A 24,609-nucleotide genomic window follows, 5' to 3' on the forward strand; every position below is an offset into this window, starting at 1 on the left:
CCCTGTCCCCCTGAATAGGTGCCTGCTCCCCACTGTCCCCCTAACTAGGTGCCTGCTCTCACCTGTCCCCCTAACTAGGTGCCTGCTCTCACCTGTCCCCCTAACTAGGTGCCTGCTCCCCCTGTCCCCCTAACTAGGTGCCTGCTCCCCCCTGTCCCCTAACTAGGTGCCTGCTCCCCCTGTCCCCCTAACTAGGTGCCTGCTCCCCTCTGTCCCCCTAACTAGGTGCCTGCTCCCCTCTGTCCCCCTAACTAGGTGTCTGCTCCCCTCTGTCTCCCTAACTAAGTGCCTGCTCCCCCCTGTCCCCCTAACTAGGTGCCTGCTCCCCCCTGTCCCCCTAACTAGGTGCCTGCTCCCCCCAGCACCCTGATATTGTACCTGTCTCTTTAAGAGCTTCGTTCCACCGTCTCCTCTATTCCCCTCCCACTTATTCTCTGCCCGTTTATTCGGTCACTTCTTTCTCTCTGCCCATAGAATATTCCTATTGCTTTATCTCTAGCCCCCCAGCCCCCACCATTCTGATTTCTAACAAACTGACCCTGTCTTACCTACACCACCCACTTATTCCTCTTTTTACCCCCCCTATCCCCTGTACTGGCCCATTCTACCCTTCTATGTTCCCTATGCCCCTCTGCTCCCCACTTTTCTCCTGTCTCCGCCCCTTTCCCCAATAATATAATTCTGATACTACCCCCCTCCTGTCCTGCCAGTCTGCCCAGTCCCCTCTCCCCTACTCCAGTACCATCTGTTTGTCCCTCTGCCCTACAGCTCTAAGCAACCCCCTTTCTTTCTCCCCTTGCCCCTTTAATGCCCCCCTAGCCCATTTCTACCCTCCTGCCCACTCTGCCCATTTATTGCCTGTGCTTCTACCTTCCCCTTTTTGCTGCTCTTTTTCTGTCTGTGCCCTTTGGTTTTATTCCCCCCTGATTCTCCCTTCTGATTCTCCCTTCTTTCTCACTCTCTCTCATTGAACTTCATTGCCCCCCCCCCCTTCTGTACCTAATGGCTCCCCTCCTTTGTGACTCTTCCCTTATGTCCCTTCTCCCCTTCTCTTTATGCTCCCACACTCACTTTATCTCTCTGTTACTTTATATCCTTTATTACTTGCTACATTTACCCCCTAGCACTCTCTGCCCCCATCACTCCCTTTCCTTCCTCCTTATACCACAACCACTTCTCCTCCCATCTCTCTTTGCCCCCCCAGATTTTTCTTGCTCCCTTTGTCCCCCCCTAGTCCGTGCTTCTCTTTTGTGTCTGGTTGTCTGAGTTCCTCTGTCTGTAATCTCTCCCTTTACCTGTATCTGTAGTTCTCTTGCCTGTCTGTCTCTCTACGTTCACTCTGTCTGTCCTCTGTGCTCTTGTGTCTCTGTTTTACATCTACTTGTCTCTCCACCTGTCTTTTTGGTTCCTAAAACTCTATTCTCTCTCTCTCTCTCTCTCTCTGTATTTCTATATATCTATTTCCTCTGTGTGTCTCACTCTCTCTTGCTTGTCTCTCCCCCTCCCTTACATCTCCGGCTCCCCCCACCTGGGGCTGCAGTGTCCCGCTCATAAGCACCTATGGTACCCGCTGCATGCCAGGGTTTATTTTTGGCTGATGGTGATGCAGGAAGTGCCAAGCTGTGCAAGTCGTGCCTTTCCCCGGGGGGCATTACAGGAGGAGCCTTGCCCCTCTCAGCAGTACTGCCACCAGATATGCGCAGTGTGTTTCCCTGCCATGTATAGCCTGTATACTGCATGGCTGGGCTCACTCATCTGGGCACAAACAGGCAGGGGGGTTATAGGAATAGGGGGCATTATAAGAGGGGCCATAGTGTCCAGTTCCTATCTGCACCCCTCCAAATGTCAGCACCTACAGCTACAACTGATACAAGTTCATACAAAAAGCAACTTCGTTTTGGTTCTCCTATTGAACCTGTATAAAGGGTGAACTGCATATGGAACGTAATCAGAATGGCAGCTCTGTGAGCCGTTCATTGGATCTTCCTTCTCTAGTTCATCGGGTGGGATTCGCTTGCTTCATGTGGCCCTAAGGCTGTACGGAGAGCCAGAAATAAGACTGTGGCTCTGGGGGGGATGCTGGGAGGGGCTGCAGGTTGGACACCGCTGATGGATGTAATGATGTTGGTGGCCCCTGAATCTTCATGATGTTTAATATTCAATAGCAGTGTTCTGCACCCCTAGATATGAGCAGGATTAGTGATTGGATTAGCCAGCGAGGGGAGAGGGAAGCTTAGCTAAGGAAGAACAAACTAAACCATGAAGCATATATAGTAGCTGCATCATAGATACAATGTAGCCACACAGTACAGCATCAATATCATTATAAGAAAGATAAAGAGGATGATTATATGATGACAGCATCTCTTTCATTCTGAATGAAACCCATCACACATATATATATATAGAAGGTGCCGGTGTATTTGCAGTCATTATGGGATGCTGAGTCAGGCTGTAAGTGCATTTACTAGCAGTGCCGGTTAGCGTGTGTGCCAGCAGCAGGGTGCCGGGGTACGTGGGTGGCACAGTGTTACACTATCGCTTTCCCACTGTAATTACCCATGTACCTGTATACAACTGTGTTTTTCTCTAAAATTCAAAATAAATGGGCAATTCTTAGGAACTTTTTTTTATAGTTTTTGAATTATTTTCCTTCTTCTTCTGACTTTTTTAAGCTTCTCAATGGGGGTCACTGATCCCGGCAGCCCTTAAACTTTGAGGCTACAGCTTTTTGTTATGGTTACTTTTTATTACTCAAAAATGAAGACCAATTGCAAATTGCCTCAGAATATCACTCTCTGCATCATACTGAACGTTAATTTGAAGGTGAACATCCCCTTTAATCTGCCAGGGAAAGATTCCAATCTTTGTCCCCATTTCTTTTCAAAAATAACTTATACACTCTAGGGGCCCACATGTATATGACAGCAGTGTAATTAGCGTATAAACTGCTTATTATATAGGGAATAAATTACCCCCTATTGTAGAATATAAGGATATTATAAGTCACCAAGGTGTATGACCCAATGACCCAGGGCAAAGGCTAATTGGTTTATACAGGTAATGAAACTCTCTGGCGATTTTACTACAGGGGGTGCTTTATTCATTATAATACACAAGTTTCAGTCATGTGACAGAAATGACATCATTAAGCACTGATTATAAATGAGGACATCACTGTTTATAAGGATATAATTTACAGGATTTTCATAGCATACAGATAATAGACAGACAGACAGATAGATAGATGATAGATAGATACATAGACAGAGAGATACATAGATACATAGATACATAGACAGAGAGATACATAGATACATAGATAGATAGACAGAGAGATACATATATACATAGATAGACAGAGAGATACATAGATAGATACATAGATAGATACATAGATAGAGAGAGAGATAGATTGATAGATTGATAGATGATAGATAGAGAGATACATAGATAGATAGACAGAGAGATTGATAGATAGATAGATAGATACATAGATAGATACATAGATAGACAGGGAGATAGATAGATAGATAGATAGATAGATAGATAGATAGATAGATAGATAGATAGATAGATAGAGAGATACATAGATAGATAGATGATAGATAGATAGACAGAGAGATTGATAGATAGATAGATGATAGATAGACAGAGAGATACATAGATAGATAGTTAGGGTAATGAGCTTCTTCGTACCCTCTCTGTGCTACCTGTACTCTCATGAAACCCACTAAGGGTTACATATTCCCTACTCTGAGAAATGTATGGGATATTTAACCCTGGGTCAGCGAAAAGTAAGTGGTGCGTAGGTGGGTGCCATGAAAGTGGGGGCACATGGGTGCTCCTTGCCCACCCCTTACTATGCTATATAGAGAGATAAAAGCAAGAAGGAAAGCCTAAATAAAATATGGGATCTAACCAAATCCTGCTGTACCTGCTTTCTTAGTATCCCTGGGCTCTATAGAGAACCATTAGCCCTAGCGCAGCCTCGTGTTCCCAAGGAGAGGGCATGTCCCTCCCTAATGGGGAGAGAGCGGGATACCGGCTGTGATTGGCCCCGTGGGAATGTGAGTTATCACAGCCGTGCCCAGGCGCTGTTATTTAACAGAAACAGACGTAACACATAGAATGATATATTATTCATTTCCCTTTTACTTTACTGTAATGCAGCGCTGGGCATACAAACAGCGCGGGCTCCAGGGGATGAGCGTATTGATTGCTCAGCAGCCTCAATCAATAAAGGCTAAAAAATCTGCAGTTCAGGAATATTGAGAATCCCCAAAACACATTCTGACATTTCATCTTCTTTATCTGGGGCTGAGCTGCCTGAGTCAGGGGTTACGTCCCCAACTGTCAGCTGGCGCTAACTGCCCCCCTAGAAGCCCACGCTGAGCTCCCAGTGCCACAAGGCTGACGAAACAAAATCAATCTGTTAATATTTCCTTTTTCACTTTTTAATGGAGCGGCGGTATTTGTAGTCTGCGGAGTGAAATTCCCCGTGTTGATATAGAGAATATTGTTAAATTAAATAGAACTTCAGCGCAGTCCGTTCTGGACCAAGTGGCCAAAGTGCCGGCGGCACTGCGTCCTTATATGAAGAGTATGGCTTTAGCTTTCCCGTGGGAGACAGGGAAACTGATTTATAGAGAAACCACAGACATTTACTTTCATGTTACGGAAAAGAAAGTTTAATGCGAGATTGCGGTATTTATTATAATTAGCGCTGTGATCATGTCGCGTATCCGCTCCCGTGGCCGACTTCTAAGCCTAAAAGCTTGGTTTTGTCTTTAATCCTGGTGTTTTATTTTCCCCCAATGGTGCCATCTCCCCCCCTACAATAACACAGACACGGCTCTTTGAAACCAGAACTTCTCTTGTACTTCTGAGACTGCGTTTCCTATGGAGCCAGTAGCCTCCGACACACAGACATCAAAGCCACAAAGCAGCGCCAAAGCCACAAAACAGCGCCCTAGCCACCCCAGCAGCGCCCTAGCCACCCCAGCAGCGCACTAGCCACCCCAGCAGCACCCTAGCCACCCCAGCAGCGCCCTAGCCACCCCAGCAGCGCCCTAGCCACCCCAGCAGCGCACTAGCCACCCCAGCAGCACCCTAGCCACCCCAGCAGCGCCCTAGCCACCCCAGCAGTGCCCTAGCCACCCCAGCAGCGCCCTAGCCACCCCAGAAAGCCCTAGCCACCCCAGCAGCACCCTAGCCACCCCAGCAGCGCCCTAGCCACCCCAGCAGCGCCCTAGCCACCCCAGCAGCACCCTAGCCACCCCAGCAGCGCCCTAGCCACCCCAGCAGCGCCCTAGCCACTCCAGCAGCGCGCTAGCCTGATGGGCCTTATTGTCCTACTGTGCGTTATCCCCAATGTGCAGATTCACACAGAGGGCAGATTTAGCAAAGGTTGATGTTGTTTTCCAGGCAGATTTCAGTAAAAATGGAATTTTCCCTGATAGGCAATATTCGTTTTCCATTACTATAAAAGATTTTTTGGTACAATAATGTGTATCTCCCGCTGAGGCTCCATAGGAGTCAATGTGAAGTGGATATTCAGCATTCGAGCATGTTTGCTATTCAATCAGGATCACGACTTTCTTGCATTTTCCTGCAATCATAGTTTTTGACTGAGATGAAATGGGACCGAGATGAACCCATTTGAGAATTTCAATACATATAAAAAAAGGGTCAAGAACTGATTCTTGAACTGATCGGAGCATTTGGCCCTAGTACCAAATGATGGGATTACAGTGAGTATCGATGAACCAATGATGGGATACAGAACATATTGATGAACCAATGTGGGCCTTGATCCGAAGGAGAAATCAAACCTGCCCAATAGACATTTGTCTGATTTTTGCCCAGATATTGTTGGGGTAGGCCCATACTGGGGGAGGGGCCGAATCAGCAGCTTAAATTTGCCCATTTAAGCCACCGTAAGATTCTAAATTCTTAGTGATTGGATTGACTAGCAGGCACCTAAGACACTGACCCCCCACATATTTATAAGGCCCCAACAAATTCTACAGAATGTCCAACTGGGGCATCTGGGCTCACTGGCGGCCATCACCCCAAAGGCTCACCACCCCAGCTGCGGAAGCCCCCACCCCCATTATGTACCTCTTCATGCTGCTCCTGCTGGGTGATGTCCCACCAACCCTGTCCAACCCTAAACAGGAGGCTGTATAGATAATACGTACAGATACAAGTAATGACTGGTACAGATAGGCCCCACTCTCTACTAGTAATAGTACAACTACTAGTAGACTGACAGTTGGGGAAGCGTTGGATATACCTATCAGTCTGTTCTTCAGTGTGTAAAGTTGGCCATACACAGTAAGGTTTGCTCGTTTAGTGGGGTCTCCAAATGAGCAAATCTTTCCCCTGATAAGCCAACCTTGGGTCAAACACCAAGCGATCGCATTGCAATAAAAGGGGATAGGAGAAGTCAGAGCGAGGACCTCATCAATGAGCTGATGGTCCAGTTAGGCCAATTTTTGGCCAGATATCGGTTGGGGAGCTCCATACACAGGCAGATAAGCAGAAATCTGCCCGTGTAAGGCCACCTTAACACCTTCTAGCTGTCACCAGGGCCAGACTGACCATCCCAAGCACCAGACATTCTCCCAGTGGGCCCCATAGCAGGAAAATTCCCATAAGCCCTTCCTTATTTCTCCAATAGGCCTACACCTTGATGATTCAGCACTTACTACTCTGTAGGTTTGAGAGTGGGCCCTTCAAATCAAGTACCTAGGGTGCCCAGTCCAACCCCAGCTGTAATACAGAGAAACCTGTCAGTAATAGGGGTTATAGCTTGGTTTTTCCCAAAACCACATCTTGGGAATTTACTCATTCAAAGAGAACCCCCATTGGAAGTTACAAAGTCGCCCTACTCTTTGATGTTGCCCTTGGTGCCTTATAGCAATGCATCATGTGTCGTGCTTCAACCAATGGCGTGACTGCCACATAGAAAGTGATAATGTGAGACCACGAGGGGTGCATATCTGTCAGAGGGAGATAGGAGTGAAATGGTGGGGGCTAATCCTTATCGTAGTAGCTGTGGGGTTTATTTATTAACTTCCCATGAAAGGTGAAGCAGGTAAATGCAATGGGGGAACGTACACTAAATTAGAATAAGGACTGATAAGTGGGATATTTCCCAGCGGGGGGCAGGGGGGGTCACTTGGATCCTGTTATGCATCATGTAATTGACTAACACTCTGATGATAATATCTGATAATATCATTGCAAATGAAGGACCCCAATGGCTTATTAATGGGTTCTCCTCCCTTTCATATAAATATAGGATGTTCTGTGCCCGCAATAAACTATAGGGGTCAGTTACAAATGCAGCTGTGCCAAATTCAATTTCAGACACATAATGCCATGACTGTCATGCACAGCGCAGCGCTTGTTCCCATAATGCACCCATGCACAAGTCTCACAATGTCAGAGCGGGTGCAGCTGCACTTGTTTTGGCGCAAATCAGATGCACATTGTGTCTAGGGGGGGGGTTCATTCCCACAGGAATTCCTCCCCTTTACACATCTTTACTATTGATCAGTAGTCACAACACTAAAGTACAACAGTCATTAATGGAACAAAAAAATCTTCATCTATTAGCTTTAATTATAGGTACAGGCAATGAGGGGGCTGTTCCTGCTGAATTGTGCTTAGTATAGGGGAATCCCTATGTGCCATAGTTTTATGGTATCTCTCTGTACAGGCTATGAGCAAACTTAGGGGGCTGTTCCTGCTGAATTGTGCTTAGTACAGGGGAATCCCTATGTGCCATAGTTTTATGGTATCTCTCTGTACAGGCTATGAGCAAACTTAGGGGGCTGTTCCTGCTGAATTGTGCTTAGTACAGGGGAATCCCTATGCGCCATAGTTTTATGGTATCTCTCTGTACAGGCTATGAGCAAACTTAGGGGGCTGTTCCTGCTGAATTGTGCTTAGTACAGGGGAATCCCTATGCTGCCATAGTTTTATGGTATCTCTCTGTACAGGCTATGAGCAAACTTCGGGGGCTGTTCCTGCTGAATTGTGCTTAGTACAGGGGAATCCCTATGTGCCATAGTTTTATGGTATCTCTCTGTACAGGCTATGAGCAAACTTAGGGGGCTGTTCCTGCTGAATTGTGCTTAGTACAGGGGAATCCCTATGTGCCATAGTTTTATGGTATCTCTCTGTACAGGCTATGAGCAAACTTAGGGGGCTGTTCCTGCTGAATTGTGCTTAGTACAGGGGAATCCCTATGTGCCATAGTTTTATGGTATCTCTCTGTACAGGCTATGAGCAAACTTAGGGGGCTGTTCCTACTGAATTGTGCTTAGTACAGGGGAATCCCTATGCGCCATAGTTTTATGGTATCTCTCTGTACAGGCTATGAGCAAACTTCGGGGGCTGTTCCTGCCTCTATCAGGCATGTTAGATTTTCCCATCTATTGGGGGCCGTATCAGCTCATTGATGTACTCCTCAGTCAGACGGCCCATATACCCGCCTTGTTAATTCGATAGTTTGACCCTAGACGTTGCCAAACGAGTGGATCGGACCGTGTACGGCCACCTTTACTCTACTGTCCCCTTTATAAAACCCTAGCGTGTGTAATGATAAGGACTTAGATTGTAAGCTCTACTGGGACAGAGACCAATGGGAATAATGTATAAACCCTATAGAGCGCTGCAGAATGTGCTGTCAGTGTATAAATAATTATACTTGTGCATGTAAATCAGTGCAAACTGGGTATAATTGTAGCTGCATTGTGCTTTCCTACATATACGCTGCTGAATGACCCTTAAGAGGCTGCTAATTGTCCCATCTCCCCGCGGGGCGGATACGTGCCTCTCACAGCCCTGACTCATATAAACTGTGTATTGATTGAATGCAGCTTTTCCAAGATTTCTCTAAAGATTCACTAACTCTGAGGCTGACACTCTCTTTTCTCTCTCATATTAAAGATGTGCTAAGCCAATACATGTACAGTATATATACACACACACATATCATCATTTCTCAGTTTGGCACCGTGGGGCCCTACGTCCCGCAGTGGGTATGGCCGTAGCTCTGCAGGGACCCCCCAATGTATAGATTCAGCAGCACCGAGCAGCTAATTGGGAGCCTGGTGATTGGAGCGGAAGCGCTTGCACTGCTGGTATATCTTAAAGAGGCAAAGATCTTTCTTATGGGAATTAAGGGGGTGGGATACCCATATAGGTTACTCTGTATATAAGGAGCCATAGCGGCGCCCATTGAATTTGCCCAAAAACTCAGCACTATTTTAATACAATTTTAACCTTTTCTTACCTTCTAACACTTTCTAACCTTTATCTTTTTTTACAGTGAGGGAAACTGTTTCTTCTTTTTGTGTATTATGTGACCCTTCAGGTCTGGACTGGGAGTCAAAATAGGTCCTGGCATTCCAAGTACCCAGAGGCCCAAACATCCCCCCCAGCCCAATAAATAGTGACTGTCTATGGCATCTTACAGCAGCCCCTCTGGCATTCCAAGTACCCAGAGGCACAAACATCCCCCCCAGCCCAATAAATAGTGACTATGGCACCTTACAGCCCCCCTGGCATTCCCAGTACCCAGAGGCACAAACAGCCCCCCAGCCCAATAAATAGTGACTGTCTGTGGCACCTTACAGCCCCCCTGGCATTCCCAGTACCCAGAGGCACAAACAGCCCCCCCCCCAGCCCAATAAATAGTGACTGTCTATGGCATCTTACAGCAGCCCCTCTGGCATTCCAAGTACCCAGAGGCACAAACATCCCCCCCAGCCCAATAAATAGTGACTATGGCACCTTACAGCAGCCCCCCCTGGCATTTGCCTGAACCGACAGATTGCCAGTCTGGGCCTGGGTCCTGGCATTCCCAGTACCCAGAGGCCCAAACAGCCCCCCCAGCCCAATAAATAGTGAGTGTCTATGGCACCTTACAGCAGCCCCTCTGGCATTTGCCTGAACCCACAGATTGCCAGTCTGGGCCTGGGTCCTGGCATTCCCAGTACCCAGAGGCCCAAACAGCCCCCCCCCAGCCCAATAAATAGTGACTGTCTATGGCATTTTACAGCAGCCCCTCTGGCATTTCCAAGAGCCCACAGCCAGGGTTGGACTGGGGTGTGCAGGGCCCACCAGGGCTGCCACCCCTGGGAACCCCCACATTTCCCCATTATACTTATCTTCAGCATGATTGGGGGAGGGATATCAACAGGGGAGCGCTGGCTTTTTCCCCAGTGTCCTGCTGGCCCAGTCCAACCCGGCCCACAGATTGCCAGTCCGGGCTGGTGTGGAACCATTCCTGTCTCTTCCTTTCTTCCCTCTCCCTTTCTCATTGCAGCTTCTGCTCCTTTGTCTCTGCTTTTCTATTTATTTTTTGTGCACATGTATTTTTAATCCTACCTGCAGACTAATAGGGGCTTCTGGGATAGCGTGGAGGACAGACGGGTGGAGCGGGGAGCTCTGTGACTTTGATACCGCAGAAGTGAGTAAATAAAGGAATAATTAAATCATGGCCGATCTGACCCAGTTCTGGATGGAGAGGCTGAGGAATTCCCAAGCACCACAAGGTTTATCTGCTTAGATGGTAGGGCTCCTATAAAGCAATATCCGCTCATTTACAGCACGCAGTAGTACGGCCCGCTGTCTGCAGTAAATGAGGGCTCGTTAAGGAAAATGAAACTTCAGGGTTAAACTAATGTGTGTGTGTTGTGCCTGTGTGGCTGTGTTTGTTACAGAAGGGGATATGAATATATGTGGGGGTAACAGGTGGCCAACATGGGAACACTAACATACTCATCTATATGGATACGGCTGCATTCATCTGCCATTCATACACACTGGCTTCTCTGTCACTCAGAGCACATTATACCTTGTGTGTAACATGCATTTATATATATAATTATAACTGGATACTTGTTTGTTGGAATATTTGCACTTAAACAATATTTTTCTAGCTAGAATCTCAGCCATAAAGCAGGGCAGGACTGCTGCTTACAATGGGGGGATCAGATAGGATCTGTGCCACTGTGACAGAATGCTCTGTTATACAGATAGCTAGAATCTCAGCCATAAAGCAGGGCAGGACTGCTGCTTACAATGGGGGGGGATCAGATAGGATCTGTGCCACTGTGACAGAATGCTCTGTTATACAGATAGCTAGAATCTCAGCCATAAAGCAGGGCAGGACTGCTGCTTACAATGGGGGGGATCAGATAGGATCTGTGCCACTGTGACAGAATGCTCTGTTATACAGATAGCTAGAATCTCAGCCATAAAGCAGGGCAGGACTGCTGCTTACAATGGGGGGATCAGATAGGATCTGTGCCACTGTGACAGAATGCTCTGTTATACAGATAGCTAGAATCTCAGCCATAAAGCAGGGCAGGGCTGCTGCTTAGTTTTTCCTGCCATGGATACCAATTTACAAAGCCACGAATGTCACACCACTTCCCTTTCTGGGGAATGTAACACAATAGGAGGCTTAAAGAAGTTGTGGCCATTGTGACCATGTCCCCAATTACAACCACTGGCTCGTACTGTAGGGCTGTGACTCCCAACATGAGCAAGGGTTTCTTTGCATCAGGAACAGAACGTTAGCCTGAGGGCCTGAGAATTAAGTATTTTTAAAAATTATAAATTATTTTATCATAATGACATAACCCCAAACAGATGATAGAAAGGTCTGTTGATGAATGGGTTAATGCCGGCATTCTGTGCGGTTATGTTCGTGGGTGAAGGATATCAATAGCAACACCGTCCCCATTAATTAGTCGGCGGTTAGATCGCTGATTGGGAAATAAAGGGGAAAACAACAATGTAAATCAATAAGGTAACCTGAAGCTCCGCATTGTGGTTGAAGCTCTTGCAGGAGATTTATGACCCGTGACACTTTGTATCTAATAGACTCCTGTTATTCTCAGGCAGGGGATAATGGCGAGCAAATATTCTCCGGCAAGCGTAATTACGGCAGCGGCATTTTGTGTTTCATGAATGGGAGGCTCACCTTTAGCAGGAACCCATCGATTGTTTGTGTCTCTTCCCCTTGATATTGTCCTAATTGGCTTTATTATATGGGCACTGTCAGAACACAGGCATTATAGCTGCTCCATTGCACAGCATTCCTGGGGGAGAGAGCCCCTACTAACCTCAGTATGAGTTCCATGCATGCCAGCACGCTGCCTGTGTGTCTGTGGGCTACTGTAGCCCCCTCTCTAATGGCCCGGCCTGCGTCCACTTCACTTCATCTTCAAGAAAGAAATTCCTTCCTATAGAAAAAATTCTGTGCAGAGATATTTCTCTCTAATTATTGGAGCTGATGTGGTGAAGTCTAGCGAATGGGGGATGTATGAAAACTGAGTGGAGGGGAATAGAGATACTCTTGTTGGGGGGGTATGAGAGCGAACAGGAGTAAAGTGCAGTACAGAGGAACAGTGATATGCAAGGGGAATAGAGGAGAGTACGGGCATTAAGGAGAGTGGGGAGGAATAAGGGAATGGGGGAGAGTAGGGCATTAAGGAGAGTGGAGAGGAACAAGGGAATGGGGAGAGTAGGGCATTAAGGAGAGTGGAGAGGAACAAGGGAATGGGGGAGAGTAGGGCATTAAGGAGAGTGGAGAGGAAGAAGGGAATGGGGGAGAGTAGGGCATTAAGGAGAGTGGAGAGGAACAAGGGAATGGGGGAGAGTAGGGCATTAAGGAGAGTGGAGAGGAACAAGGGAATGGGGGAGAGTAGGGCATTAAGGAGAGTGGAGAGGAACAAGGGAATGGGGGAGAGTAGGGCATTAAGGAGAGTGGAAAGGAACAAGGGAATGGGGGAGAGTAGGGCATTAAGGAGAGTGGGGAGGAATAAGGGAATGGGGGAGAGTAGGGCATTAAGGAGAGTGGAGAGGAACAAGGGAATGGGGAGAGTAGGGCATTAAGGAGAGTGGGGATGAATAAGGGAATGGGGGAGAGTAGGGCATTAAGGAGAGTGGAGAGGAACAAGGGAATGGGGGAGAGTAGGGCATTAAGGAGAGTGGAGAGGAAGAAGGGAATGGGGGAGAGTAGGGCATTAAGGAGAGTGGAGAGGAACAAGGGAATGGGGGAGAGTAGGGCATTAAGGAGAGTGGAGAGGAAGAAGGGAATGGGGGAGAGTAGGGCATTAAGGAGAGTGGAGAGGAAGAAGGGAATTGGGGAGAGTAGGGCATTAAGGAGAGTGGAGAGGAACAAGGGAATGGGGGAGAGTGTGGGCATTAAGGAGAGTGGAGAGGAACAAGGGAATGGGGGAGAGTAGGGCATTAAGGAGAGTGGGGAGGAATAAGGGAATGGGGGAGAGTAGGGCATTAAAGGAGAGTGGGGAGGAATAAGGGAATGGGGGAGAGTAGGGCATTAAGGAGAGTGGAGAGGAAGAAGGGAATGGGGGAGAGTAGGGCATTAAGGAGAGTGGAAGGAAGAAGGAATGGGGGAGAGTAGGGCATTAAGGAGAGTGGAGAGGAACAAGGGAATGGGGGAGAGTGTGGGCATTAAGGAGAGTGCAAAGGGAAGCAAGGGAATGGGGGAGAGTAGGGCATTAAGGAGAGTGGGGAGGAATTAAGGGAATGGGGGGAGAGTAGGGCATTAAGGAGAGTGGCAGAGGGAACAAGGAATGGGGGAGAGTAGGGCATTAAGGAGAGTGGAGAGGAACAAGGGAATGGGGGAGAGTAGGGCATTAAGGAGAGTGGGGAGGAATAAGGGAATGGGGGAGAGTAGGGCATTAAGGAGAGTGGAGAGGAACAAGGGAATGGGGGAGAGTAGGGCATTAAGGAGAGTGGAGAGGAACAAGGGAATGGGGGAGAGTAGGGCATTAAGGAGAGTGGAGAGGAAGAAGGGGAATGGGGGAGAGTAGGGCATTAAGGAGAGTGGAGAGGAACAGGGAATGGGGGAGAGTAGGGCATTAAGGAGAGTGGAGAGGAAGAAGGGAATGGGGGAGAGTAGGGCATTAAGGAGAGTGGAGAGGAACAAGGGAATGGGGGAGAGTGTGGGCATTAAGGAGAGTGGAGAGGAACAAGGGAATGGGGGAGAGTAGGGCATTAAGGAGAGTGGAGAGGAAGAAGGGAATGGGGGAGAGTAGGGCATTAAGGAGAGTGGAGAGGAAGAAGGGAATGGGGGAGAGTAGGGCATTAAGGAGAGTGGAGAGGAAGAAGGGAATGGGGGAGAGTAGGGCATTAAGGAGAGTGGAGAGGAACAAGGGAATGGGGGAGAGTAGGGCATTAAGGAGAGTGGAGAGGAAGAAGGGAATGGGGGAGAGTAGGGCATTAAGGAGAGTGGAGAGGAACAAGGGAATGGGGGAGAGTAGGGCATTAAGGAGAGTGGAGAGGAAGAAGGGAATGGGGGAGAGTAGGGCATTAAGGAGAGTGGAGAGGAACAAGGGAATGGGGGAGAGTGTGGGCATTAAGGAGAGTGGAGAGGAACAAGGGAATGGGGGAGAGTAGGGCATTAAGGAGAGTGGAGAGGAAGAAGGGAATGGGGGAGAGTAGGGCATTAAGGAGAGTGGAGAGAAGAAGGGAATGGGGGAGAGTAGGGCATTAAGGAGAGTGGAGAGGAACAAGGGAATGGGGGAGAGTGTGGGCATTAAGGAGAGTGGAAAGGAACAAGGGAATGGGGGAGAGTAGGGCATTAAGGAGAGTGGGGAGGAATAAGGGAATGGGGGAGAGTAGGGCATTAAGGAGAGTGGAGAGGAACAAGGGAATGGGGGAGAGTAGGGCATTAAGGAGAGTGGGGAGGAATAAGGGAATGGGGGAGAGTAGGGCATTAAGGAGAGTGGAGAGGAACAAGGGAATGGGGGAGAGTAGGGCATTAAGGAGAGTGGGGAGGAATAAGGGAATGGGGGAGAGTAGGGCATTAAGGAGAGTGGAAAGGAACAAGGGAATGGGGAGAGTAGGGCATTAAGGAGAGTGGGGAGGAATAAGGGAATGGGGGAGAGTAGGGCATTAAGGAGAGTGGAGAGGACAAGGGAATGGGGGAGAGTAGGGCATTAAGGAGAGTGGGGAGGAATAAGGGAATGGGGGAGAGTAGGGCATTAAGGAGAGTGGAGAGGAACAAGGGAATGGGGGAGAGTAGGGCACTAAGGAGAGTGGAGAGGAACAAGGGAATGGGGGAGAGTAGGGCATTAAGGAGAGTGGAAAGGAAGAAGGGAATGGGGGAGAGTAGGGCATTAAGGAGAGTGGAGAGGAAGAAGGGAATGGGGGAGAGTAGGGCATTAAGGAGAGTGGAGAGGAAGAAGGGAATGGGAGAGTAGGGCATTAGGGACAAGGGAATCAGATGTGAAGACGCATTGTTTAATAAGGAACCACCTGTGCATCAGATATCTTTATCTATGTTTTCCTACCAAAGCTGATCTTCACATAGTAATGCCCGATAGCTGCTCCAGGTTTGTATAATATAATGGTGTCATGGCCAGCTGGGCACTTTGTGTCAGTAATGCTCTGTGGGTTATTCATGCCTCCTTGCTCAGTGCTCTGCTTATACAAATGGCTATTGGTTGGTATTACTTATATTAAAAGAGCTATAGATTCATGGGAGAAAAGGCTAATCCTTCCCATCAGTAAAGCCACATATACACAATGCGGTACAGCTGTGGCCCCCAGTACCCACACATATATAGAAGAATGAATAACCAGCGACTGAACTCATTACAGCAACGGGGCATTGTATAGCAAAGCTGGCCAAGCTGGATTGTTTCATTAGGGGGATATGATTTCTATGGGTGAATCTAAAAGGGAACCATTCAATAAACTCTCCCATACCTTATTGCCCAGTAGGGCAGGGAACACAAGGACGTCCCTTGAGATTAGAACAAGGGCTGTTTTATTATCTTTAAGGTGCCGAAGGGTATGTTTTACAGCAAGAGCTATGGAGCTGAGGAATTCTTCCCATGGGTCGGTTCCACTGACGGACACATAAAGTAGTTACAAAAAAGGCTAAGATGCCGTTTTAGCGAATGAGAAAATGACTTCTGGTCCCAGTACTTACAGCACAAGGTTGTTGTAGGACAAGTCCATTTGTTGTTTGAGGGTTGCTAAGTATGGGGTAAGTATGTGCTTTATTTCAGCCCCGCCATCAAGCCGGACTAGTAGGCTGTTCCCTAGTTACGTGCTTGTGTGACCTTCTGAAATATTTTGGTAAACTAGTCTTCAAAGGGTTAAAGACTTACTAACTACCTATGTGTAAAGGCTGAACCAATGAGGACACATAAACACATAAACAAAGTAATGTAGGGTTGCCACCTGGCCAGTATTTCCCCGGCCTAGCCTGTAATATACTAGCCAGAGCCGGAGCCGGTTTTACTGTCAATGTAGCTACCGGTAAATTTGTAATACCTTGCCCTTTGCCCCCAGCTCACCTCCAACCCACCCCCAGCCAGTCTCCTATGCTCCCTTTCTAGCCCGCCCTCATACTATTTCCCTTCGAATGCTTCCCAATTACTTTATGCCCCACCCTCATAAATGTCATTGCCCTGCCCTCGGCCCGCCCCACACCCAGCCCGCCTCCTATCCCCTCTCCCAACTCCCTTTCTAGCCCGCCCACAAACTATTTCCCCTCAAATGTGGCCCACTGACTTTATGCCCCACCCCCATAAATGTCATTGCCCTGCCCTCGGCCCGCCCCTGCCCCACCCCCAGCCCGCCTCCTATCCCCTCTGCCATCTCCCTTTCTAGCCCGCCCTCAAACTATTTCCCCTCAAATGCGGCCCACTGACTTTATGCCCCACTGACATCATTGCTCCACCCCTGACATCATGGGCCTATCCCCATTGACCCTCCCCTGCTCTGGCCACTAAGAAGAAGCCTGAAAGGGGCCAACCCTATAGAAAGGGGTTCTTTACCCCAAGGGCGGTCAGGTTACTGCAGGGACCCCAACCTTTTTTACCTGTGAGTCACATTCAAATGTAAAAAGACTTGGGGAACAACACAAGCAAAAAACATGTTCCTGAGGGAGCCAAATAAGGGCTGTGATTGGCTATTTGGTAGCCCCTATATGGACTGGCTCTAATGGCAGAACATGTGGTTTTTATGCAACCAAAACTTGCCAATAATTAAAAAATAAGCACCAGTTTGAGGCCACTGAGAGCAACACCCAAGGGGTCGGGGAGCAACATGGTGCCCGGAGCCACTGGTTGGGGATCACTGGGTTACGGCCTTCACTAACGAGAAAGCGATGAGTGATTAAAAACTGACTGGATATAGTTATCACTGTATTAGTTATCTAGTGAGTTAAAGAGCTGTTGCTATCATTGGGGAATATATAACAATAACACAGCTATTTGTGTCCCTTTCATATTTCCATGTTGGGTGTATTTGTGAATAGCACTGAATAAAACTTAGGAACAGAGAAGAATCTGTCATCTCGGGTTTTTGTTCTTCTCCATTCATTATCTCACTTATCTGTTCCTTTCTTTTGTGTCTCTCCTCTCATTTCTTCTTTTTAGTAAGTGGTTTTCTTCCATTGTTCATTAGGCCACAATTCTAAAAGAGAGTGCGTACATATTCCTGTCCCTCAAGCCAATGCATTATATTGCAGGAACAGTCTGGCCAAGGAACCTTTCAGCGGGGATGTATTCTGTTATGTTTAGCTCTTGTTTTAATAACCAGTGCAAACATATTCTTGCAGATTGTTAAGGCAGAGCTGTGCTTAGTAATATCAATGGCATAGAAAAATGGTAGCAGCCTCTGGGAAGGGACTGGGGCTGTGGGATAGCAGGTATAGTAGGGAGAGATGGTGCCTATAGTAGCAGTGGGGGGATAATAGCCTCTGGGAAGGGACTGGGGCTGTGGGATAGCAGGTATAGTAGGGAGAGATGGTGCCTATAGTAGCAGTGGGGGGATAATAGCCTCTGGGAAGGGACTGGGGCTGTGGGATAGCAGGTATAGTAGGGAGAGATGGTGCCTTTAGTAGCAGTGGGGGGATAATAGCCTCTGGGAAGGGACTGGGGCTGTGGGATAGCAGGTATAGTAGGGAGAGATGGTGCCTATAGTAGCAGTGGGGGGATAATAGCCTCTGGGAAGGGACTGGAGCTGTGGGATAGCAGGTATAGTAGGGAGAGATGGTGCCTATAGTAGCAGTGGGGGATAATAGCCTCTGGGAAGGGACTGGGGCTGTGGGATAGCAGGTATAGTAGGGAGAGATGGTGCCTATAGTAGCAGTGGGGATAATAGCCTCTGGGAAGGGACTGGGGCTGTGGGATAGCAGGTATAGTAGGGAGAGATGGTGCCTATAGTAGCAGTGGGGGGATAATAGCCTCTGGGAAGGGACTGGGGCTGTGGGATAGCAGGTATAGTAGGGAGAGATGGTGCCTATAGTAACAGTGGGGGGATAATAGCCTCTGGGAAGGGACTGGGGCTGGGGGATAGCAGGTATAGTAGGGAGAGATGGTGCCTATAGTAGCAGTGGGGGGATAATAGCCTCTGGGAAGGGACTGGGGCTGTGGGATAGCAGGTATAGTAGGGAGAGATGGTGCCTATAGTAGCAGTGGGGGGATAATAGCCTCTGGGAAGGGACTGGGGCTGTGGGATAGCAGGTATAGTAGGGAGAGATGGTGCCTATAGTAGCAGTGGGGGGATAATAGCCTCTGGGAAGGGACTGGGGCTGTGGGATAGCAGGTATAGTAGGGAGAGATGGTGCCTATAGTAGCAGTGGGGGATAATAGCCTCTGGGAAGGGACTGGGGCTGTGGGATAGCAGGTATAGTAGGGAGAGATGGTGCCTATAGTAGCAGTGGGGATAATAGCCTCTGGGAAGGGACTGGGGCTGTGGGATAGCAGGTATAGTAGGGAGAGATGGTGCCTATAAGTAGCAGTGGGGGATAATAGCCTCTGGGAAGGGACTGGGGCTGTGGGATAGCAGGTATAGTAGGGAGAGATGGTGCCTATAGTGGCAGTGGGGGGATAATAGCCTCTGGGAAGGGACTGGGGCTGTGGGATAGCAGGTATAGTAGGGAGAGATGGTGCTTATAGTAGCAGTGGGATAATAGCCTCTGGGAAGGGACTGGGGCTATGGGATAGCAGGTATAGTAGGGAGAGATGGTGCCTATAGTAGCAGTGGGGGGATAATAACCTCTGGGAAGGGACTGGGGCTGTGGGATAGCAGGTATAGTAGGGAGAGATGGTGCCTATAGTAGCAGTGGGGGGATAATAGCCTCTGGGAAGGGACTGGGGCTGTGGGATAGCAGGTATAGTAGGGAGAGATGGTGCCTATAGTAACAGTGGGGGGATAATAGCCTCTGGGAAGGGACTGGGGCTGTGGGATAGCAGGTATAGTAGGGAGAGATGGTGCCTATAGTAGCAGTGGGGGGATAATAGTCTCTGGGAAGGGACTGTGGCTGTGGGATAGCAGGTATAGTAGGGAGAGATGGTGCCTATAGTAGCAGTGGGGGGATAATAGTCTCTGGGAAGGGACTGGGGCTGTGGGATAGCAGGTATAGTAGGGAGAGATGGTGCCTATAGAGGGAATGCAATGAGACAATAAAGGAGCCCATTTATTCTTTCAGTACAACTATAACATTGCTGCCCCATATGTTCCAATGTTCCAAGCAGCGCTCAGCAATTTGCACTACAGAAGCAGCTTCCTGCGTCACTGGGAGAGTTGGGCGAGGGTAAAGCCAGGGGAGGCAGTTACCTGTTTGCTGACAGTTACTCAGCGGGGGCGAGGGAACAAGGCGTTACGGCAGCAGCACCCAAGGTTACCCTGAATATAGAATGCACAGAAGGCAGGAGAGGGACAGTTGGTGGGGTGAGATCAGGACAGATGGGGGAACTTGCTTCCTGTCATGTCATTTCCTATTTTATACAGAAATATCCAGATAATTGTAATCAGCAGCTGCGGCTCCTTACACCGTGTTCCTTTGTCTCTTTGGCAGCAAATCTGCATTTCCTGTAACAAATTACTTTCTAAATGGGACCGAGCACATCCCGTTAACTCTTGTGTTTCCAAAGGCCCGGCAACCACACCGACACCTGGTGGAAGGGACAAAGCAGGAACAGTTACAGGAAGGGGTTAAACAGCACAGGTGCCCCCCAGTTTCCATGGATAGCCCCCAGTTTTGATTATTAAGGCCGTATTGCTTGTATTACTGAAGGTGCCCCAGACTGCTCGGGTCCCACTGCCAGTGGCAGAATTGCAAATAGACTGTATTTGATGCCGCTGAAGATATTATCCGGAGAATCTGCCCGGGGTCCCGGGGTCATTCAATAATGATGCGGGGGATTCGCTCTTTTCTTTAGTGGTGGAGTCGATCTGTAGCTTTGCTGCGTAACCTTCTGGCCCTGCGCCTCCAGCCATCAAATATTCCGGAAAGGAATGACTTCTAATGTGCCCTGGTAATGAAGGGATTCCCAGATGGTGTCGGTGCTGCCCAAACAGCCACATAGCAACACAAGCAACCAGTGGTGTAACTATAGAGGGAGCAGACCCCAAGGATGCAGGGGGGCCCGACCACTGGGTCTTCTCTATAGAAGTAAAAAAATCCCCCCTTCCTCCACAGCCACTTTCCTACCTGCGACCAGAGAGGGGGATACGGTGAGTGTGGGGGGCGGGGGGTCCGACTAGGGAGAGGTGCAGGAGGGCCCTGACCACTGGGTCTGCTCTACAGAAGTAAAAAAATCCCCCCTTCCTCCACAGCCACTTTCCTACCTGCGACCAGGGAGGGGGATTGGGTGGGTGTGGGGGGTGGGGGTCCGACTAGGGAGAGGTGCAGGGGGGCCCTGACCACTGGGTCTGCTCTACAGAAGTAAAAAAATCCCCCCTTCCTCCACAGCCACTTTCCTACCTGCGACCAGAGAGGGGGATACGGTGAGTGTGGGGGGCGGGGGTCCGACTAGGGAGAGGTGCAGGGGGGCCCTGACCACTGGGTCTGCTCTATAGAAGTAAAAATATGCCCCCTTCCTCCACAGCCACTTTCCTACCTGCGACCAGGGAGGGGGATTGGGTGGGTGTGGGGGGCGGCGATCCGACTAGGGAGAGGTGCAGGGGGGCCCTGACCACTGGGTCTGCTCTATAGAAGTAAAAATATGCCCCCTTCCTCCACAGCTACTTTCCTACCTGCGACCAGGGAAGGGGATTGGGTGGGTGTGGGGGGCGGGGGTCCGACTAGGGAGAGGTGCAGGGGGGCCCTGACCACTGGTTCTGCTCTATAGAAGTAAAAGTATCCCCCCTTCCTCCACAGCTACTTTCCTACCTGTGACCAGGGAGGGGGATACGGTGGGTGGGGGGTCCGACTAGAGAGAGGTGCAGGGGGAAGAAACCCAAGGGTTCCCCAGAAGGAAACTGGGGGTAGTTATATAGCATGATCCATTATGTATGGGCTGCTACAGAATAGGGCTGGGGGAATACTGGAAAAGAATCTAAAGGGGAAGTAAGCCCTTAAACTTGGCAGCTCCCAATCCCCACCACAAAGCTCTGCCTTTGGAGATCAGGTACGGGGGAATAGGCTTTTTATTGCAGTTCAGAGGGGGTGTGGCTAGGAATAGTTAAAATGTACTACGGGTGCTTACTTCCCCTTTAATGTTTGTCATTATAAAAAAAAAAATTGCAAACCTGTATGTGAATCTTTCACATATTTTTATTTTTGGCAACGTTAGCAAAATATAGGTTCAGTACTAAAATGTAACCGGAAAGAAATGTATTACTAACCGTATTTACCCAAAATGAAGATGGCAGGACTGCAGCACATATCATTATATCACTTGAAAGATCTTGAAGTTTCTCGCACTCGGAAAGGCAATTATATGGGACGCCGGCCAATCTGATTGTATAGCGCGTTCTTACCAATAATGATAAAAAAATGTAATCACATTTACACTGTCACTCATCTTGCAGAAAGGCTTAACGATGAGAGGCAATGTAGGGGTGCAGTCGATAGCGGCTTCTCTGAAAATTACCCTTAATGGCTTCCCCGGCAGATTGCTAAAGATTTTTTTTCTCGTTTGTATTGATAATTTCTTAGAGAAGCTTTTTAAGAGTTAAGGTACATTGTGATTCGTTCTTTAATTTGTAGCTCTGTTTGAAATTGTTTTTAAGTCAGTAGTTTAAATAAACATTATTGAGATGCTTGCCTTGCCGATAAATTCTTTCTATTAAGCTGTCCAGATTCCATTGCAATCAGAATGGGTCATCGATGGAGGGGTAGTTAAGGGAAGTGCTTGTCAATGATTTCTTTAAAAGCGCTTTTGGATCATAAGCGGGTGGGGATTATTGAGGGGATTTGAGGCAAATTGAACACATACAGTGCCAATTCCATGTATAATACCCCAGAACCCACAGCAGGATAAATACAGTGCCAATTCCATGTATAAAACCCCAGAACCCACAGCAGGATAAATACAGTGCCAATTCCATGTATAATACCCCAGAACCCACAGCTGGTTAAATACAGTGCCAATTCCATGTACAATACCCCAGAACCCACAGCAGGATAAATACAGTGCCAATTCCATGTATAATACCCCAGAACCCACAGCTGGTTAAATACAGTGCCAATTCCATGTATAATACCCCAGAACCCACAGCTGGTTAAATACAGTGCCAATTCCATGTACAATACCCCAGAACCCACAGCTGGTTAAATACAGTGCCAATTCCATGTATAATACCCCAGAACCCACAGCAGGATAAATACAGTGCCAATTCCATGTATAATACCCCAGAACCCACAGCAGGATAAATACAGTGCCAATTCCATGTATAATACCCCAGAACCCACAGCGGGATAAATACAGTGCCAATTCCATGTATAATACCCCAGAACCCACAGCAGGATAAATACAGTGCCAATTCCATGTATAATACCCAGAACCCACAGCAGGATAAAATACCAGTGCCCAATTCCACTGTAAAAATACCCACGAACCCACAAGCAGGATAAATACAGTGCCAATTCCAATGTACAATACCCAAGAACCAACAAGCAGGGATAAAATACAGTGCCAATTCCATGTATAATACCCAGAACCCCACAGCAGGATAAATACAGTGCCAACTCATGTCATAAATACCAAAACCACAGCAGGATAAATACAGTGCCAAGTTCCCATGTATAATAACCCAGAACCCACAGCAGGATAAATACAGTGGCCAATTCCATGTATAATACCAACAGAACCACAGCAGGATAAATACAGTGCCAATTCCATGTATAAATACCCGAACCCACAGCAGGATAAATACAGTGCCAAATCTTCATGTATAATACCCCAGAACCCACAGCAGGATAAATACAGTGGCCAATTCCATGTATAATACACAGAACCCACAGCAGGAAAATACAGTGCCAATTCCATGTAATAATACCCCCAGAACGCCACAGCCAGAACCAGGATAAATACAGTGCCAATTCCATGTATAATACCCCAGAACCCACAGCAGGATAAATACAGTGCCAATTCCATGTATAATACCCCAGAACCCACAGCAGGATAAATACAGTGCCAATTCCATGTATAATACCCAGAACCCACAGCAGATAAATACAGTGCCAATTCCATGTATAATACCCCAGAACCCACAGTGCCAATTCCATGTATAATACAGTGCCAATTCCATGTATAATACCCCAGAACCCACAGCAGGATAAATACAGTGCCAATTCCATGTATAATACCCAGAACCCACAGCAGGATAAATACAGTGCCAATTCCATGTATACCCCAGAACCCCAGGATAAATACAGTGCCAATTCCATGTATAATACCCCACAGCAGGATAAATACAGTGCCAATTCCATGTATAATACCCCAGAACCCACAGCATGCCAATTCCATGGGGATAAATACAGTGCCAATTCCATGTATAATACCCCAGAACCCACGGCAGGATAAATACAGTGCCAATTCCATGTATAATACCCAGAACCCACAGCAGGATAAATACAGTGCCCAATTCCATGCATAATACCCAGAACCCACAGCAGGATAATAACAGTGCCAATTCCATGCATAATACCCCAGAACCCACAGCAGGATAAATACAGTGCCAATTCCATTGTATAATACCCCAGAACCCACAGCAGGATAAATACAGTGCCAATTCCATGTATAATACCCCAGAACCCACAGGCAGGATAAATACCAGTGCCAATTTCCATGTATAATCCCCTGAACCCACAGCGGGATAAAATACAGCTGCCCAATTCCATAGTATATAACCCCAGAAACCCACAGCGGGATAAATACAGTGCCCAATTCCATATATAATACCCCAGAACCCACAGCAGGATAAATACAGTGCCAATTCCATGTATAATCCCCAGACCCACAGCAGGATAAATACAGGCCAATTCCATGTATAGATCCCCAGAACACACAGCAGGACTAATACGAGTACCCAATTCCATGTATATACCCAGATCCACATCAGGAAAAGTGCCATTCATGTAAACCCACAGCAGGATAAATACAGTGCCAATTCCATGTATAATACCCCAGAACCCACAGCAGGATAAATACAGTGCCAATTCCATGTATAATACCCCAGAACCCACAGCAGGATAAATACAGTGCCAATTCCATGTATAATACCCCAGAACCCACAGCAGGATAAATACAGTGCCAATTCCATATATAATACCCCAGAACACATGGTAGGATGAACAAAGTA

The 24,609-nt window shown here is 47.9% G+C and overlaps 1 protein-coding gene across 1 annotated transcript in view; it reads left to right on the plus strand.

Moving 5' to 3' along the window:
* The window catches only part of ogfod3 (2-oxoglutarate and iron-dependent oxygenase domain containing 3), a 123,008-nt gene that overhangs the window by 95,882 nt on the left and 2,517 nt on the right, over nucleotides 1-24,609 (plus strand). The window lies entirely within an intron of this gene.

The sequence above is a fragment of the Xenopus tropicalis genome, chromosome 10, assembly GCF_000004195.4.
Source record: "Xenopus tropicalis strain Nigerian chromosome 10, UCB_Xtro_10.0, whole genome shotgun sequence".
Taxonomy (NCBI): Eukaryota; Metazoa; Chordata; class Amphibia; order Anura; family Pipidae; genus Xenopus; species Xenopus tropicalis.